Genomic DNA, 19,504 nt, shown 5'->3' with positions numbered 1-19,504 from the left:
CCTTCCAAACTCAGTTGGGTATGCTTCATTTTTGTGTTTCATTCGAACCCAAATGATTTTACTAAATTTTCTCAGAATTGGAGACAAAGGGTTTTGGTCAATGCAAAAGTAGTAACAGGATATGAATTTTAACTTAGTACTGTGATATTAGTAATATGAGTACCAATCATGCCTTGAGAAGTTGTCTCTCTAACTTTAGTATGAATGTTTTAGTTAGATTTATGATTATGTATGCACCATTGTGCTTTGGTGACGGACGGGTAGGCTTCAACAAACCGTAGCTGGATGCATAGACAGGAGCGATAAGACTTTGAATTCGGGTGAGGTTTCAAGGGTGAAAATTATGCCCGGGTTTTACTGTTGAAGGGAGGTACTTTGAGTTTCGATCAAAATTGATTCCTGCATCCATTGATTTCGCCAAAGAATCACCTTATGTAAAGATGGAATTAGAGTCCGGACTGTTGAGCATTTAGTTGTCTGCTTTGGAGGCTAAAGGAGTTGATAATTGCAAGATTGAGATTGAAAATTTGGACTGCGCCAGTCAAGAGGTTGAGGTTAGTGCTTTGGATTAGTTTTCAGGCTCAAAGTTTGGACTGGTGGAATACATGAAATTTTTAAACTTGCAATAGTATGTTGCTGGAATTGTCAGCTTTGTAATCTTCGGTTTGACATGTAAATGTGTATGAATAGCAAGAAATGCACAATTATTATTTTGAATTGTTGGTGAATATGAACAGGAAAAACTGAATTTGGTCTTCATCATCTGTCTCAATTCTCTCCCCCTTCTCTTCTAATTTTTGTTCTTCATCTTAATTATGTTGGTGTCTTCCTCCTAAATCTCTTTCCTTCCCTTCCCTTCCCTTCCCTTCCAATCTTTTTCTTCCCTTCCATTCTTATCTTTTTCTTAATTCTTTTCTACCTCTCTTAATTCTTCTAGTCTTTCTATCTCTCTGTTTTTTGTCTGTTATCCTACATCAGAATGCTTTACAAAATTGATGAGGGTATAGTAAAGTCTAGATCTCCCATAAAATTGTGAGAAACACAGAATAGACCATCATGTTGACGTTGACACTAGTGACTTGGACATAAAACAGTGATTTGGAAAATCTTTTCATTTTGCCACGAACAAGATAATCACATCTGTATTATGGGCAGACTTTGAAATTGCAAACTTGCAGTGGGTTTAAATCTAATCCATCTATTTAATATAAGTAACAACATTGATACATTTGATGTTTAAATTGTAGGCTGGAGTGATGCTGAAACTTGGATTCAGTTTATATATTTTTTTAATCTAGAATATTTGTTTCCTTATCTCTTTCCTTATTATAATTTTGGAAATTATTATATTAATCAGTGTTATCAAATTTCACTCAATAATGCCCAATTAATTTAGTTTTTTAACAAATAAAGATTCGCCAACTATAGCTATAAAAAAAAAACATGGTTATATAAGGTCTTAATTAGTATATAATTAATCGATTACAAATTTAATTAATTACAATTGTGTATAGTATCCTTTTATCTATTATTAGTTCAGCTTGATTTCTTAATTAAACAATAAATTTACAGCAAAAAGTTTAATTTAATTTTGCCTAACTCAATTGATTAAAATACTAATGTTAATTGCATGGATAATACTTTCTAGAGTAAACGACATGTTTCCACCAAGGTTTAGTGAAATGGCAAGTTCGCATCCTAGTTTCATAAATTCTATATTCTCACCCTTAAATTAACAAAAAAAAATACATTTAATATAACGGTTAAAGAGTATTTAGGTTTTTTTTATCCCAAATTTTCTCAACCCAAACCAACCCTTCCTCAACTCCACCACCACCACCCACACCAACCGACCACCATCTCCCAGCCGTCGCAAAACGCACACCATCTCCCAGTCACCGCAAAACCCCATCTTTGCGACTTTTCGCCTTCTACAACCGCGCGACATTCCAGCCAGCCTTCAGTGCCAACCTGCCGATACACCCCGCCACCCACACCATAATTCCAGAACCTGTACCTCTTGTTGACCACCCCAACACCGTACGACAGTCGCGTGCGCTTTGGGGATGGAGGTCACTGACTATGACCTTTTGTCGAACACATTGTGTGCGTGCTAAAAAACGTCGAAGAAGGGAACCTTGAGAGTGCCTACGACCGAGAAAAAACCAACAAGCCCCAAACACTTCTAAAGTAACCTCAATCGGCTTCCAAACAACACAAACCTCCAACAATTTAAAACTCCAATCATCATTTAACTTAACGAAACCCTAGGGAGAGGGCCTTCAATCAACGGTGAAAAGAGGGTGAATAGGGTTAGGAAATATGGGGGTTTTGGAGAGGGAGGCTCAGTGAGTCGAATGGCTGGGTGGAGGATGATTTCCGGTGGAGAGGGTGGTCGAAAAAAGGCTGGGACGTTGTGGCAAAAAATGCAAAACCAAAATAGGAATGGGGTGGTTTGGAAAGTGTTGTGGTGATTGTTTGGAATTGGATGGTATAAGGACAGTTTGTAATAGCACTTGTAAAAGCTCCATAATCACTAAAAAGTCATTTTAAGGGTGAGAATCTGGAATAAATGAAACTAATAGTGAAAACTTGTCATTTCGCTAATCTTTGGGTGGAAACATGTCGTTTGCTTTACTTTACAAACTCTCTCATATAAATTTATGTATTTTAAAATGATTGGATAACTTTAAAATAAATTAAATAATTAAAAGAGATTATACAACAAACATGCAAGAGTGAAATTAATTATAAATGTCATTTTTTTTATAATTTTATATATTTTTGAGTGAGTTTGCGATGGAGTTTCTTGTAGTTTCATTGATTTTTCAAGAAATTAATTATATTTAAAAATAATATTTTGATTGATCGAAATTTATTTGTTAAAATTGTGATGCATGATACGAGAGTATGAATAGTTTCTTTAGACACTTTGCTCAGAAAGGAAGTAAGTAGTAGAAGAATATGAATCAATCTCATGTTGTTATATAATTTTACAACATAATATGACCAAAACGCTGGTCTTCCTAGTTCGTATTTCCAGGGGTCAATCACTAAGTTAATACATCCAATGCAACTGTAATTGACTGTATTGATTAGTATAAATCTACACCAAAAACAGTATAATTTTATATGTAATAGTATAAATCTACACCAAAAATAGTATAACTTCAATCCAATGGACACTCAGAAGATGGAATAAGACAAAACTTCATTTAATGAATGACCCAAATATCCCATTTACCGACCCCACCCGTTGAAACTTTAAAGGTAGTGCCCCACCCACCACCAACTATGCAACTCCAAAACCCATTTTAAACACTACTCTTGGCTCAAGTTGCATAATAAACCTCCAAAACCAACCCAATACAAGAATTATACTATACGTATATTATTTTTATATAATTTGATATAATAAAATATAATTGATTGATTTTAAATTAAAAATTTATTAGATTATATAAAAAATATTGTATGTATAATATTACTCGTAATAAAATCACTAAGTTAATACAATCAATGCAACTCTAATTGACTGTATTGATTAGTATAAGTCTATACCAAAAACAGTATTATTTCATAAGTAATATAATACCAATCCAAAAATTAACTTCAACACAAAATTTTAGATCTAGTTTTCCATATTGATTAACACACTTTTAACACAGTATTTCTCATGAGTAATACTACACTTACAAACTTTTTATACAAACTGATGTTGTAAAAGATGATTGGGTGAAAGTTTATTTTTAATTTAAAATCATTCAATCATTTTTTGTCATATTAATTTGTATAAAAAAGTTTAGAGTATAGTATTATTCATTTTCATTTCTCTTAGAATGATTGCAAGTAGTTATGTATTTTTTGTTAATTTTTTTTCATGAATGATTCTTACTCAAGTTAACTCAAGTCTTTTCTTCAATTGATGTATACACATGGATTGGCTTGTTCTTGTTTAGAAGGTTTCAGCATCTTAACTGCTTTCACACTTGGTAATAGTTTAGCAAATTATTTATTATTACAGGTTTATTTCATTTTTCTACTCTGAGATTGTTTATTACTATATATATATATATACTAAATAGTCTCAATGGAAAAATAAAACGAACCCTTATCAGTTCCATAGGTTACCAAGATGAAAGAGATTTCACTCACTGACGGGCTTTGGACTTTTCTTCCTCCACATGGTGCCTTTCATATTAATCGGTTTGACGATTTGAAATTGGTTGCTTTGTTTTTTTTTTTTTTAAATTAAGTAAAAAAATTTCAGATTGGTTTCCTTTTAAATTAAAAAAAAGAAAATATTACATATACAATCTTTTCTCTTAAAACTTCAATGTGACAGTTTGTTATTGGTTAGTTCACAGATGGATAAATGGAACTCATACAAACAAGCAAGACTCATTTTATAAATTGACTAATAATAAATTATTACGTCGAGATTATGAGATAAAGTTTATAAAAAGATATTATAGATATAATATTACTTTTAAAAAATCCAATCAAAAAAAATTTTTTAAACACCGATCTTGTTTTGAGTTTTCTTGACAATGATATATAGTGTAGGAATGTTTCAATATATTAAAATAATAATACTGCACTCAATTTTTTTATACAAACTTTTTATATTAAAAATATTGAAACAAAACATATTCAAAATTCCCTCCAATTATAGTTATTAAAATAAAAAATTTTAATTAGAAGAATAAGTTGGTTCTCAATGTTTGTCCTTAAACTTTATTAAGTTCAATCCGGTGAACACTCAAGTGAGGGAATATGGGTTTACAATATTTTCCTCGACTTTTCAAGAAACTAACAAATACAACAAAGGGTTTCAGACAGTAATAAATGCAACCGAAAAAATTGATTACTTTACTATTATACTCTTTGTTTAATAATATATTTTTTTAGTTTTTATTTCTTCAATTTTTATTTTAATTATATAGATAATAATATTTACTAATCAATTTTATAAAACAAATTATAATTAAAATAAATATATGAATAGTTAAATAATTATTTAATTCAATATAATAAACTAAAATAAAAAACCCTAAGTTCAATTAAATTACATACTAAAAAATGAATAAAATAAATAATAACATTACTCTTAAGTCTATATACAAAGTGATGTGAGAGAGTGAAAATATAAGGTCAACTCATTAAATAAAATAAAAAAAGAGTAATGTTATTCTTACAATTGAGTTATACAAATAGACAAAAAATAAAGGATAAAATAGTCATTTTACATTAATTTTATCTTTTTTTTATCTGTTTATATGACTAATCAATATTAAAAGAAAAATGATATGTCAATTATTTAATAATACCACGTCATTTTGTATACTTCACTTTTGTAAATAAATTTTGTAAGATTAATATTACTCTTAAGTAAGATGAGAGATGAAAGTATAATAAAATAAAAGGAAACTAAATTATTTTCAAAACAAAGTTCCAGATTCTTTTCAAATTTTTTTTTTTAATTTTATATACTTAAAATAAAAATTAAAAAAATATATATAATTAAACAAAGAGTATTATAATTTGTATTGGTAAACTAATTTAACCTCTCTCCCTAAGAGAACCCTTAACCCTAAACTTTAAACCCTAAACTCTAAACCCATTCGAGAGAAAATACTGTTCCTAGATAATTTAGTATTGGCTACGTATCATACAAGCTGGCCTGTATGATACGTAGCCGCCCACCAACACATTCAAGAGAAAATACTGTTCCTAGATACACTTTAATTAGTTAACGCTTATTTAATGTACCAAATTAATCCATTGGTTACATATTTTTTAATTTATCTAATGAACCAAACTCAAAAGAAAATAAAAAGAAAATTGTTAAATAAACCCTGCACACAAAAGGAATATTATAATCAGTATTTTCATAAATAGCTATCTCAATACTTCAAAATAATAATAATAATAATAATAATAAAGTAAGGTTTCGTCTAAATAATAAAAAGAACCTGGACTTGAGTTGACTATTCTTAATAAAAAGTAGTGAAGGACCCCTTTTTTTTTTTTTTTTTTTTTTTTAAAATGGAAATATACATTAAAAAAAAATAAGAATACTTGTACACACTATTATTTACTTCATTGCCCCCAAGCCCATCCCCTCCCCCTTCATAGACTCATGCTCCCTGATTTAGACTTAAGTTCATTCAGAACTCAGTAACATTTACTCACAGAAAATGCAATTCTCAATAGACTTGAGATATCTCTTCCTTCCATTCTTCAACTTCATCATCTTCCTTGTGCAGCAAGCTTCCCATTTCAATGTTTCAATAATACATGAGTTCGATCAATATCCCTTTTTGAAACTTATATCCTTGCTTCATGCGGCTCTTATGTTAATTTTATTCCTCTTTACATCTATCACCATCAATCTTCGTTTGGTTTTACCCCCTCATCCAATCGCCGTTCGTGTCATTTTTGCGGCTCCTCCGGTCACTCTTCGATTTGGGTTCTTCCCACGTCCCTTGACTTTGTCATTGCTGGCTTCAATCCCGTTATCACCGCCACTCTTCTGGGTTGCATATTTCATTATGATAATTTCATCTCCATGGCATGACATGCTGTCGTATGCGCTCAACTACATCTTCGACTGGTTTGTTGTCGGCCTACGTTCAATTTCTACTCTTGTCATCATCTTCGATGCCCAACACCAAGATCTTGGACTCAGAGATGAGATCGTTTGAAGGTTTTTATTCTCGCTTATGAGAGATCAGGAAATCAGGCCCGGCTTAACCCCTAGGCAGGGGAGGCCCCTGCCTAGGGCCCCCCAAAAAAGGGGTAAAAGAGGGGCCTCAAATTATTTTTTAAAATATTAAAATATATCAATCCCACCACTCGCCTATGTCTATCTTTATCCAAGATTTTTTTTTAAGAGTATTTTAATATATCAATTCCCATCAATCTCACTTGTCCAATCAACCATGCTTACTTAAAACACAAATTGGCGGCTATTTTTCCGTTGAAAATTGATACAATTTCACGGAATCTCCAACTCTCAAATATCAAATCACATCTCTTCTCTCCCCCAAATCTTTTATATAAACCTCATTTTACTTCAACGTTTTCTCATTTTTACTCTCATCTCTCCTTTCGCATCTCTCTCTTGTCTCTCCTTTCTCATCTCTTGTCTCTCATTTTTTAACTTTATTACATAAATTTATCAAGAACATTGGAAGAATGTACTATTAAGAATTATAGCGGTTGTAAAAAATCTTTCAAAAAATAATTTGGCATTTCGTGGTACAAATGAGAAGATTTATCAAGAAAATAATGGAAATTTTTTGAGTTTAATTGAAATGATTGCTGAGTTTGATCCAATAATGCAAGAACACCTTAGACGTATTCAAAATGGAGAAATTCATACTCCTTCTCTTGTCTAATATACAAAATGAGTTGATAAATATTTTAGCATTAGAAATAAGAAATACCATTATTAAAAAATCAAAGAATCAAAATATTTTTCAGTTATACTTGATTGTACCCCAGATACAAGTCATCAAGAACAAATGTCTTATATTAAGATGTGTAGATATTTCAATAAGTCCAATAAAAATAGAAGAGTACTTTATAGATTTTATAAAATGGATGATACTTCTGGCAAGCCTTTTTAATGTTCTCACAACTATATAAAAAATCTTGAACTTATGTAAATAATGTGAGAGGACAAAGATATGATAATGGGTCTAATATGAAAGGTAAACATCAAGGTGTGCAAAAAAGATTAAGATTAAATTCTAGAGCATTTTATACACCATGTGGTTGTCACAGTCTTAATTTAGTTCTTTGTGATATGGCTAATTCATGTACTAATGCTATTACATTTTTTGAATGACACAACGTATATATACTCATTATTTTCTTCTTCTACAGAACGATGGAAAATTTTGCAAGATCATGTTTCTAATTGACACTTAAGCCATTATCACAAACACGTTGGGAAAGTCGTGTTGAAAGTGTTAAAGCAATAAAATTTCAAGCTCCACAAATAAGAGATGCTTTATATCAATTAGCAGAAACTAGTGAAGATCCTAAAACAAAAAGTGAAGCTATTTCTTTAGTAACATATGAGATTGAAAATTTGAATTTCTATTAGGCATGAATATGGTATGAATTTATTTGCTGTTAATACGGTTATAAATATTTACAATCTAAAATATGACATTGTTGTTGCAACAGATCAGTTGAAAGGTTTGTTTCATTTTTTAAAAAATATAAGAAAATGGGTTTACATCTTCTATGATTCTACTAAAGAGAGCAGCATAATGATAGAACATATGAACCAAAATTTCATGAAAAGCATATAATAAAGAGAAAAAAACAATTTGATGAGGATGAAAACGAAGAGAAGAAATTGTCTACTGAAGAATCTTTTAGAATAAATTATTTCACATTTGTTTTGATCATGCCATTTCCTCACTTCAAAGTAGGTTTGAACAATTTGAAATATATAGTAATAATTTTGGTTTCATTTATAATATAGAAAAGTTAAAATTCTGCTGATGATGTTTGCAGAAACATGTTTAATCTTGAAAACTTTTTAAAACATGACATGCTCTCTGATATGATGGTTTAGATTTATATTCAGAATTAAAAATTTAAAAGAAATTAACGTGGAAATTAAAACACCACTTGAGATACTAGATTTTATAAAAAAAAGTGAATTCTTTTCCAAATGCATGGATAGCTTATAGATACTGTTAACTATTCCTGTTACTGTAGCTTCAGCAGAAAGAAGTTTTTCAAAATTAAAGTTAATAAATCTTTTTGCGTTCAACTATGTCACAAGAAAGATTAGGTAATTTGGCTATATTATCATTGAAAAAATTGGTTTCTAAACTGAATATAAAAATTTAATTAGTGATTTTGCATCTCAAAAGGCAAGAAAAATAAATTTGAAATAATTTTTAATATTTGCTTATATATTAGAAGGCCCCTAAAATAAATCTTGCCTAGGGTCACAAATGTTCTAGAGACGGCCCTGCAGAAATATCTAACACTCATGCTCTTAAAACTATCCGGGTTTTTTATTAGTTATTATGGTTGCTTGATAGTTCATGCACATTAATTGTACACCAGATATGATGACGGGAATTTGTATTGTACGGTTCAGGACCTTCAGGTGTTACTACAGAGGGTCATAATTATATTTGCGTTTTTATATATGTATTGTGTTGTATTACTGCAATCAAATTCTGTATCGGTAGTTAAAAAAAAAAATGTTTTGAAAGAATTTATGTACCAAATAGACACTAAAATCTAAACAATTGTGGATAATTCCAAGGGGATTCATCTCATTATTCAGACAGGTTTGGGACAATATAGTCATTGTGAAAGTATTGGATTATTTAATTTAGGGGAAATTCCAATTGTAGAGGACGGGCAGAATTTTTTTGCTACCTAATCAAGTTTTCACTTTGGCTTCAGCATCATAAGAGGGTGTATTGATTAGTATAAGTCTGCACCAAAAACAGTATTATTTTATATGTAATACAGTCCTATTGAATATAATACCATCTAATTTTATCCCAAAAAAGCAATGCCGTCAATACAACTCTAATAACTTCAACAAACAGTCATCGACATCTTATTTATTGTGCTGAAAATTTTCGAAATGAAGCCTTATCCATGCGTTGCTTTGATGGGTTTTAAGTTTAACACCGCACGGTCCAATAATGAAGCCTTTATCTGACTGTGAATTCGTGTATCTGTAAGCTTTTGTTGGGGTTACTTCTTGTGTTTCTCTGTTTCTTTAACAGAAAAAAATGAGGGAAAAATATGATTAAACTCTTAGACCATTTCATCAGTTGGGTATGCTTCATTTTTGTGTTTCATTCGAACCCAAATGAAGAATTTTTACTAAATTTTCTAAGAACTGGAGACAAGGGGTTTTGGTCAATGCAAAAGTAGTTACAGGATATGAATTTTAACTTAGTAGTGTGATATTAGTAATATGAGTACCAATCATGGCTTGAGAAGTTGTCCCTGTAACTTTAGTATGAATCGTTTAGTTAGATTTATGATTTGTGTATGAATAATTGTGTTTTGGTGACAGACGGGTAGGCTTCAACAAACATAGCTGGATATACAGGAGCAGTAAGACTTTGCGTTCGGGCGAGGTTTCAAGGGTGAAAATATGCCCAGGTTTTGCTGGTGAAGGGAGGTATTTTGAGTTTCGATCAAAAAAATTTCCTGCATCCATTGATTTCGCCAAAGAATCACCTTTGTGTACCACGCTTTTTAAAGATGGAGATAGAGTCCAGACTGTTGAGCTTACTGTCTGCTTTGGAGGCTAATGGAGTTAATAATTGCAAGATTGAGATTGAAAATTTGGATTGCGCCAGTCAAGAGGTTGAGGTTAGTGCTTTGGATTTGTTTTCAGGCTCAAAGTTTGATGGGTTAAATTTAAGTTTGGACTGGTGGAATACATGAAATATACTTTACAAAATTGATGAGTCTTATCTCACGCTCACCAAAGAGGAGACATGTTTTTCTAGTATATTGTTTAATTGGGGATTAAGCTGATTTGCTTTCTTTAACTTGCTAATATATTTTCATCTGGCACTTGAAATTTCAATTGTAGAGGACGGGCAGAATTTGTTTTGCTAACTATTCAAGTTCACTTTGGCTTCAGCTTCATAAGAGGGTGTATTTTGTTAGCCATTTTCATGAATACACTTTGGATCAGCTTGGTATAACTTATGCTGTCTAAACTGTGGGAGCGAATTTATTGGAAAAAATTTGAATAAAGAACATTTTAGTACTAGATAGGAACAACTTATCACCACTCTGTTCTGTATTAGTAATTCGTTGGAGTGGGAGAAGGCGAATAATTGAATATTCTTGAACAGTACATAGAAAGATTGATGATTGCCTACGATTAACTGACTCAGGTTCTTATTTTTGATGGGTCAGCACGTGCATAGGTGGAGGCAATACAACAAGTCGGGGTAAAGAAGCCTTGGATCAGCATGGAAACAATGGCAAAAATGTTGCCCCATATTTGAATGAACCGGTACACGTTTGGAGGAATGATTCTTTTATAGCTGCTTTCCCTTCCCCGAAGGTTCACACGACTTGTGGAATTGACTTTCCCAATGTATGCGACTATATTGGGTGATTGATAGTGTGCAACATTAAATATGATAATATAAAGTAGTTGGTTTGGAGGTTTTGCTGCTAGTTACCTGATAGGTTTATGCTTACATTGAAACCTTCAAACCATTCGACATCATCTTTTAGGTACCAAGAATCTTGTTTTTATACATTTTCCTTTTCTGTTGTTTTAGGTGCCTGCTATTGGCTGCCAATGGTTTTCTAATCTTCAGCCCCTTTGGATGTGTCTGTCTATGAAATGCAGATTGCATCTTCAAGAACCTTCTGCATTTATGAGGAGGTTTATTCCCTTTCTCTCTACCAGTAGCCTAGTTATTGCTCCATATCCAGTTGTTTCTATAGGATCATCTATGCACGACAATGGTGATGGTATAACCACCATCAAATTCAAATCTCCAGGAGCTCCCAGTGCTCCAACTGTAAATTTCTGTAGAACACAATTCATGATCACTCCCATCTCACCGGTTAAAGCAATCAGTGAACCTGGAGGATTCTTCTTGAACATTTGAGACAATGGAGTAGCGATCCGAGAAATGTCGGGGATAACGAAATAACCAGTACATTAACTGATTAAAGTACTAATTTCAATCATTCTCACCCGCCCAAGCATTAAATGTAAAGTTAACAGTATAGGCTTAGGCCCAATCAGTTGGCCCAAATAAAAAACTAAAGCCCAACTAATCCCAAATATGGCCCCTATTATTTCTCTAACAGCTCTCTAGTATTTTAATCTAGAGTAATTTAAAAGTTCATTTTTTAACGGTTCTGAAAATTACGCTTTGGTCCAATATTCTCGGCCTAATCATTAATTATTTATTTGTTTCCTTATTAACTTATTTTGGAAATTATTACATTCATCAATATTCTCAAATTTCGCTCAATAATGCCAATTAATTTAATTTTTTAACAAATAAAGATTCGCCAACTATAGTTCTAAAGAAACATGGTTATATGAGGTATTAGTTAGTTTCAAAATACAGAAAGAGTCTTCATTAGTATATAATTAATTGATTACAAATTTAATTAATTAAAATTGAGTATAGTATCCTTCTATCTATAATCTGATATTAGTTCAAATTGATTTTTTAATTAAACAATAAACGTACTGCAAAAAGTTTAATTTAATTTTGCCTAACATATATAAATCAATTGATTAAAATACTAAGGTTAATTGCATGGGTAATACCTCATACAAATTCACATATTTTAAAATGTTTGGGTAACTTTAAATTAAATAATTAAAATAGATTACATAACACACATGTAAAAATGCAATTAATTATAAATATCATATTTTGCTTTTCAATTTTATATAGTTTTGAGTGAGCTTACGATGGAGTTTCATTGATTTTTTAAGAAATTAATGTAAAATACATTCATATTCCAATATTCATATAAAGTTGATAATACAATCAATTTCAACATACAATTTCCATGGAATATATGCTGAAGTAAATGACAAACCTCCAACCATAGTAATTGTTGTTTGATCTTCTTGCTCCTTCAAATACATGATCTTCTACTGACTGTAATTTTAGAGTGATGGTTTTGAATCTAAAATAAAAACTGCGTCACATGGGGACCTGTAAAGTCTCCTTCTTATATGCAGTTGTCTTTCTATCAAAGACAATTGCTCAAGAGACACAACCGTATGACCACATCAGTCCACATCAGGAAGGACCAAAATGGAATTATATTAAAAGTGTAGGACCATATGGCAAAAAGTCTAACATTCTCCCACTTGGTCCAAACTTTTATAATATAATCCAGAACACAAGAGATGTATATGCAGTATGTTCAATTAGAAAGACGAAATTACATGAATCATATCGGTAAGTCCATTTTAAACAAGTATTACCTTCCATGTATTACAATGCAATTTTTCTCTTTCTAAATAAACGCTTAAATGTGAAATATCACTTTATGAACAAACCTCAAATGTTTGTTCCAGGTCCTCTAGAATGTTTGTTTGTCTCCAACCAAAATGTATACAACTTAAAAGAGAAAACAAACTAAATTACAAAATTTCAGACAATAAAAGTATTACCTCTTATAGTGACAATGCGGGACATAGTCCCATTTGAACAACATGATCCTTGAACGTCTTTGGTGGCATGCCTTTTGTTAGAGGATCAGCAATCATCTGCTCGGTATGTATGTGTTCAATGAACACTTCTTTAGCTTTAACGTGCTCCCTTATTGCTAAGTATTTAATGTCGATGTGTTTACTTCGACTTCCACTCTTATTATTCTTAGCAAAGAATACAGCAGCTGAATTGTCACAATATAGCTTTATTGGCCTAGAGATAGACTCAACAACTCCAAGCCCAGAAATGAAACTTCTCAACCAAATACCCTGTGTAGTTGTCTTAAAACAGGAAACAAACTCAGCTTCCATGGTAGAAGTGGCAACTAAAGATTGTTTGACACTTCTCCAAGATATAACACCTCCGGTGAGCATAAAAACATATCCGGATGTTGATTTCCAAAAATCAACGCAGCCAGCGAAGTCTGAGTCTGAATATCTGACGACTTCTAAAATGTCGGACCATCTATAAGTAAGCATGAAACATTTAGTTCCTTGAAGATACCTCATGACCTTCTTTGTAGCTCTCCAATGATCCAAACCTGGATTACTTTGATATCTTCCTAACATGCCAACTGCAAAACCGATGTCAGGTCTAGTACAGACTTGAGCATACATTAGGCTTCCAACAGTTGAAGCATAAAGAATAGTTTTCATTTGTTCCTTTTCAATCTCAAGTTTAGGACATTGGTTCAGATTGAACCTGTCACCCTTAACAATGGGTGCAACACTGGGTGAACAATCTTTCATCCTAAATCTCTTAATAATTTTATTAATATAGGCTTCCTGAGATAGTCCCAAAATATGTTGAGATCTGTCCCTATGAATCTTAATGCCAATGACATAAGACGCCTCCCCCATATCTTTCATACTAAAATGTTGAGAGAGAAATTATTTCACCTTATGTAGCAAACCCAAATCATTGGTTGCAAGTAGAATATCATCTACATATAACACAAGAAAGATGATTTTACTCCCACTAACCTTGTGGTATATACACTGATCCATGATATTCTCTACAAAACCAAATGAAGAGATAACAGTGTGAAATCTTAAATACCACTGACGGGAGGCTTGTTTAAGTCCATAAATGGACTTCTTAAGCTTGCAAAACAAATGTTCACCATCACTTGAAAGGAACCCATCAGGTTGTTTCATATAAACCTCTTCCTCCAAATCTCCATTGAGAAAAGCTGTTTTAACATCCATTTGATGTAAATCTAAATTGAAATGGGCAACTAATGCCATTATGATACGAAAGGAATCCTTTTTAGAAACTGGAGAAAATGTTTCTTTGTAATCTATTCCTTCCTTTTGCGTGAACCCCTTGGCAACAAGTCTAGCCTTGTATCTCTCAATGTTGCCTAATGAATCATTTTTGGTTTTAAATACCCATTTACAACCAATAGGTTTCTTTCCAGTAGGCAACTCAACAAGGTCCCAAACTTCATTATCCGCCATAGAATTCATCTCGTCTATCATGGCATTATACCATAACTCAGATTTACTACTGTTCATAGCTTGTAAAAACGTGTCTGGATCATCCTCAATACCTATGTCACAGTCAGATTCTTGCATATACACTTCATAATCAGTAAGAATTGCTGATCTCTTTGTTCTAGTAGATCTCCTTAATGTTGTATCAACAGTCTCTTATTGAGACTGTTGCACAACTGGTTATTCCTCCTGTAGCGGAGGTTGTTCAAAATGATCTTCTAAAACAATCTCATCAGAATGTGGATTTTGATTGAGTGGTTCCTCATTATTCACCCTGTTTGGATGAACAACCAACATTTTACTTAATGTAGAAGCATTGTCTAAAACATCAATTTTCTCAAGGACTGGGTCTTTGATTTGATCACTCCCACTAACCACATCATTTTCAAGAAATTTGGCATTTCTTGATTCAACAATTCTACTGGAATGGTTCGAACAATAAAACTTATATCCCTTGGATTTTTCCGCATATCCAATAAAATATGCACTAATAGTCCTAGGATCTAACTTCCGTTCTTGTGGATTATAAACTCTAACTTCAACTGGGCAACCCCAGATGTGTAAATGACTTAAACTTGGTTTCCAACCCTTCCATAATTCGAATGGCATTTTGGGAACCGCCTTAGTTAGAACTCGGTTTAATATATATGCTGCAGTTTTGAGAGCTTCAATCCACAAAGAATGAGAAAGTTTGGAGTTACTCAGCATACTCCGTACCATATCCATTAATATTCTATTTCTCCGTTCTGCTATACCATTCTAAGATCAATACCGTGCTCTTGAAGAAATTTAGCAAATGGACCAAGTGCTTGTCCTGTACCAGTGCATCTACCATAATATTCACCACCTTTATTAGATCTCACGATCTTAATTTGTTTTCCACATTGTTTCTCTACTTCTGCTTTATATATTTTGAAAGCATCCAACGCTTCATCCTTGTAATAAAACAAATAGAGATACATATATCGTGAGTAATCATCAATAAAGGTGATGAAATATTTCTGACCACTAGAGCTCATGTCAAGGCAACAAATATTTGTGCGTATGATTTCTAAAAGTTTAGAACTCTTCCTGGCACCCTTCTTGGATTTGTTAGTCTGCTTTCCCTTAATGCAGTCTACACAAGTATCAAAGTCAATAAAGTCAAGAGTTTCAAGGACTCCAGCATTTACCAACCTTTTAATCCTATCAATAGAGATGTGTCCTAATCTCTTATGCCACAAAAAATAAGAGTTTTCATACATAATAGTACGTTTCATACCAGTGTTAGCATGTGAAGCCATAAGACAATAAAGAACATTATCACTTAAATGAATTTTAAACAAACCATCAACCAAAGTACCATTTCCAACAATAGATGAGTTCTTAATTAAATTAAAAGAACTACCATAAAAGTTAAAAGAGTATCCACAAGGTACAAGTTTAGAAACTGAAATTAAATTCCTAGAAAAACTAGGAATATAAGATGTTCGTTCCAAATCCAAAACATAATTAGTATTTAAAATAAGTCTAAATGTTCCAACGGCTTCAACACGTGAAGGCATCTTATTTCCCGAATAGATGCAGCATTCACTTCCCAATGGCTTCCTTTGATCCAGAAAACCCTGTATGGTATTAAAAACATGGATTGTAGAACCAAAATCAATCCACCAATCATTATGTGAAACACAAATCATATTAGATTCATAACACACAAGAGATAAAAGGTTACCTTTCTTGTCAAGCTAGGCCTTCCTCTTAGGACAATCATTCTTCATGTGTCCCGTCTTTTTACAGAAGAAACACTTGATATTGTCCTTATTACCTTTGCTCATAACCTCATGCAGCTTGCCTTTTCCCTTCCACTTCTTATTCTTGTTTGAAGTGTACTTGACATTTCCTGTCACCAGATATGCAGTTTCATTCACTTTCTGAAGCAGTCTCTCCTCCTCCTGAACACACATGGTCAAAAGCTCATTGATTGACCATTTATCCTTCTATGTGTTATAAGATATCTTGAAAGGAGTATAATGAGACGAGAGAGAGTTCAGGACATAATGCACCAGGAAATCATCATTAATCACCATATGAAGGGATCTCAACTGAGCAGCGATGTCCCGCATTTTCATAATATGCTCACGGACTCCTTTAATGCCAATGAACTTCATGGATGTCAATCTACTCATTAGGATGCTACCTAATGCCTTGTTTGATGTTTCAAACTATGCATGAATTGCCTCCATCAGATCCTTGACATTTTCACACTCCGGTATCGACCCATGGATACTAGTCGTAATGTGAGATTTGATAAACATCATGCTTAAACGGTTGGATCGCTCCCACCGTTCATACAAAGCAATCTCAGCTTGAGAGCTAGTATTTGTAGGTGTAGGTGGCTCTTCCTTACGAAGAGCATAGTCATGATCAATGCACCCTAAATGAAGAAGGACAACCTCTCTCCAGGATTTGTAATTATCACCATTTAAACTAGGAACCTTATCCTCAACCATCATCAAAGTTTGATCAACTGTAGGTATATCAATAGACATGCTTATTAAATAAATAATGAGGCACAAACCATCAATAACAATTATAAGTTTACTAATGTAAAACAAATAATAAATCATAAATGAATCGCCATATCATAAAATCTCCCTATGGGTAAAGACATTACATATTATGATTCATTTTCCTTTAATGATGAACTATAAATTATTAATATTTCATAATACCTGTGGGCTAATTAAGAAATAAGAATAATTTCTATTTCATCCCTAATTAATCATGAAAATATAACATTCCTTGATGGTAAAATGATTATATTAATATGATTAATTGCAAAACGATATTATTAACCTTAATATGATCATAAATAATATTACTTAATGCATATATTATCATAATTTAGATGCTGCGGCTACTCTAAATTAATCAAATATATAAGATCATAAAACATCAAATAATTTATAACATGAATTATATAATATAACACAAATCAATACAAGAATAATACATTATTTATGCATAACAAAGCAATATATGACATAAAAACCATCATACAAGTTGTCACCGACTTCCACGCGCCACCGTGACTAAAACACGTGTCCCTATGCACCTTCACGCGTCGCCAGAAGACAACACACATTCCCACGCTCCTACATAGCACCTTCACGTGCCGTCACGCGCTCACACGCGCCTAGGCACACATCCTCACAAGCCTAACGCAAGCATAATCTCCCTCACGCGCCAGCACGCACCGTGTCCGAATCTGGGTCGGTTTGACCCGGTTCAGTCCATTGGGCTAGTCTGAACCGTTGATCGGTTCATTGACCGATCTGACTCGTTGACTGGGCTGACCCATTGACTGCATTGACCGAGTCGGGTTGATCTATCGGGTTTTGGGCTTGTTTGACCCGTTTATCCTATTAGGTCGGTTCTTCTTGACCCGTTTCTGCAACTTTTTACCCACGTTTTCTGCAACTTTTTAACAACCTGTTTCCGACCATTTTTCCGGCATTTTAAAGGGGAAACTTAAATGTGAACATATAACCTATATCGGTGACATCCCAAATGACAATTTCGTCCTAAATCGGTGCCGTAAATGGCTTCCGAAAACACCCAAATAATAATTTTTAACCAAAACTTTAAACTAGCATAACTTTGCATCCAGAACTTCGTTTTTGACAAATAATATACCGTTGAAAGCTTTTTCAACAAGGATTCCAATGACATCAAAATCGAAAACAGATTTTATTTATAATAAAAGTTATGCTTGATTTACAGTATGGGTTTTAATGGAAAAAATCCCAAATTTTATGCAATATTTTTTCAGATTTGCAACAAACAACTTCATGCTAGGCAGAGATTCAAACAATGCTCTGATACCAAATGTAAAATACATTCATATTCCAATATTCATATAAAGTTAATAATACAATCAATTTCAACATACAGTTTCCATGGAATATATGCGGAAGTAAATGACAAACCTCCAGCCATTGCAATTGTTGTTTGATCTTCTTGCTCCTTCAAATACAGGATCTTTCACTGACTGTAATTTTAGAGTGATGATTTTGAATCTAAAATAAAAACTGTGTCACATAGGGACCTGTAAAGTCTCCTTCTTATATACAGTTGTCTTTCCATCAAAGACAACTGCTCAAGAGAAACAACCGTAAGACCACATCAACAAGGACCAAAATGTAATTATATTAAAAGTGTAGGACCATATTGCAAAAAGTCTAACAATTAATTATATTTAAAAATAATACTTTTATTGATCGAAAATTTGGATGTATAACTGGATGAATCGTTTCTTTAGAGACTTTGCTTAGAAAGCAAGAAAGTGGTAGAATATCAGCCCAATCTCAAGTTGTTATAACATAGTTTAATTTTGTTAATAAACGACTCATATATTCCATTTACCGATCCCACCCGTTGAAACTTAAACCGATAACACAACGAAACGATAATTGCTTCCATTCCACCTACTTTACTTTACTGCTCTAAAACACAACTTTTCGCTCAAGTTGCATCAATAAACTTCCAAAACCTACCCTGTAATACGTACAAATACACAATCACTAGTCAAAGTTAATACAATCAATGCAACACTAATTGACTGTATTGATTAGTATAAATCTACACCAAAAACAGTATAATTTTATAAGTAAATATAATACCAATCCAAAAAATTAATGCAGTCCAGTACAACTCTAATAACTTCAACTAAGACATCTTATTGTGCTGAAAATTTTGGAATTTATCCAATACTTGAAAAAGAAGTTGCCGACCCCACCCGTTGAA

General features: G+C 32.6%; 1 pseudogene; it reads left to right on the top strand.

Annotated features, from left to right (window-relative positions):
- The first annotated feature begins 262 nt into the window (after nucleotides 1-262).
- On the top strand, nucleotides 263-11,443 carry LOC116131691 (annotated as a pseudogene).
- The last annotated feature ends 8,061 nt before the right edge of the window (nucleotides 11,444-19,504 follow it).

The sequence above is a fragment of the Pistacia vera genome, unplaced genomic scaffold, assembly GCF_008641045.1.
Source record: "Pistacia vera cultivar Batoury unplaced genomic scaffold, PisVer_v2 Contig238, whole genome shotgun sequence".
Taxonomy (NCBI): domain Eukaryota; kingdom Viridiplantae; phylum Streptophyta; class Magnoliopsida; order Sapindales; family Anacardiaceae; genus Pistacia; species Pistacia vera.
This window is presented reverse-complemented; position numbering and strand designations above follow the sequence as displayed.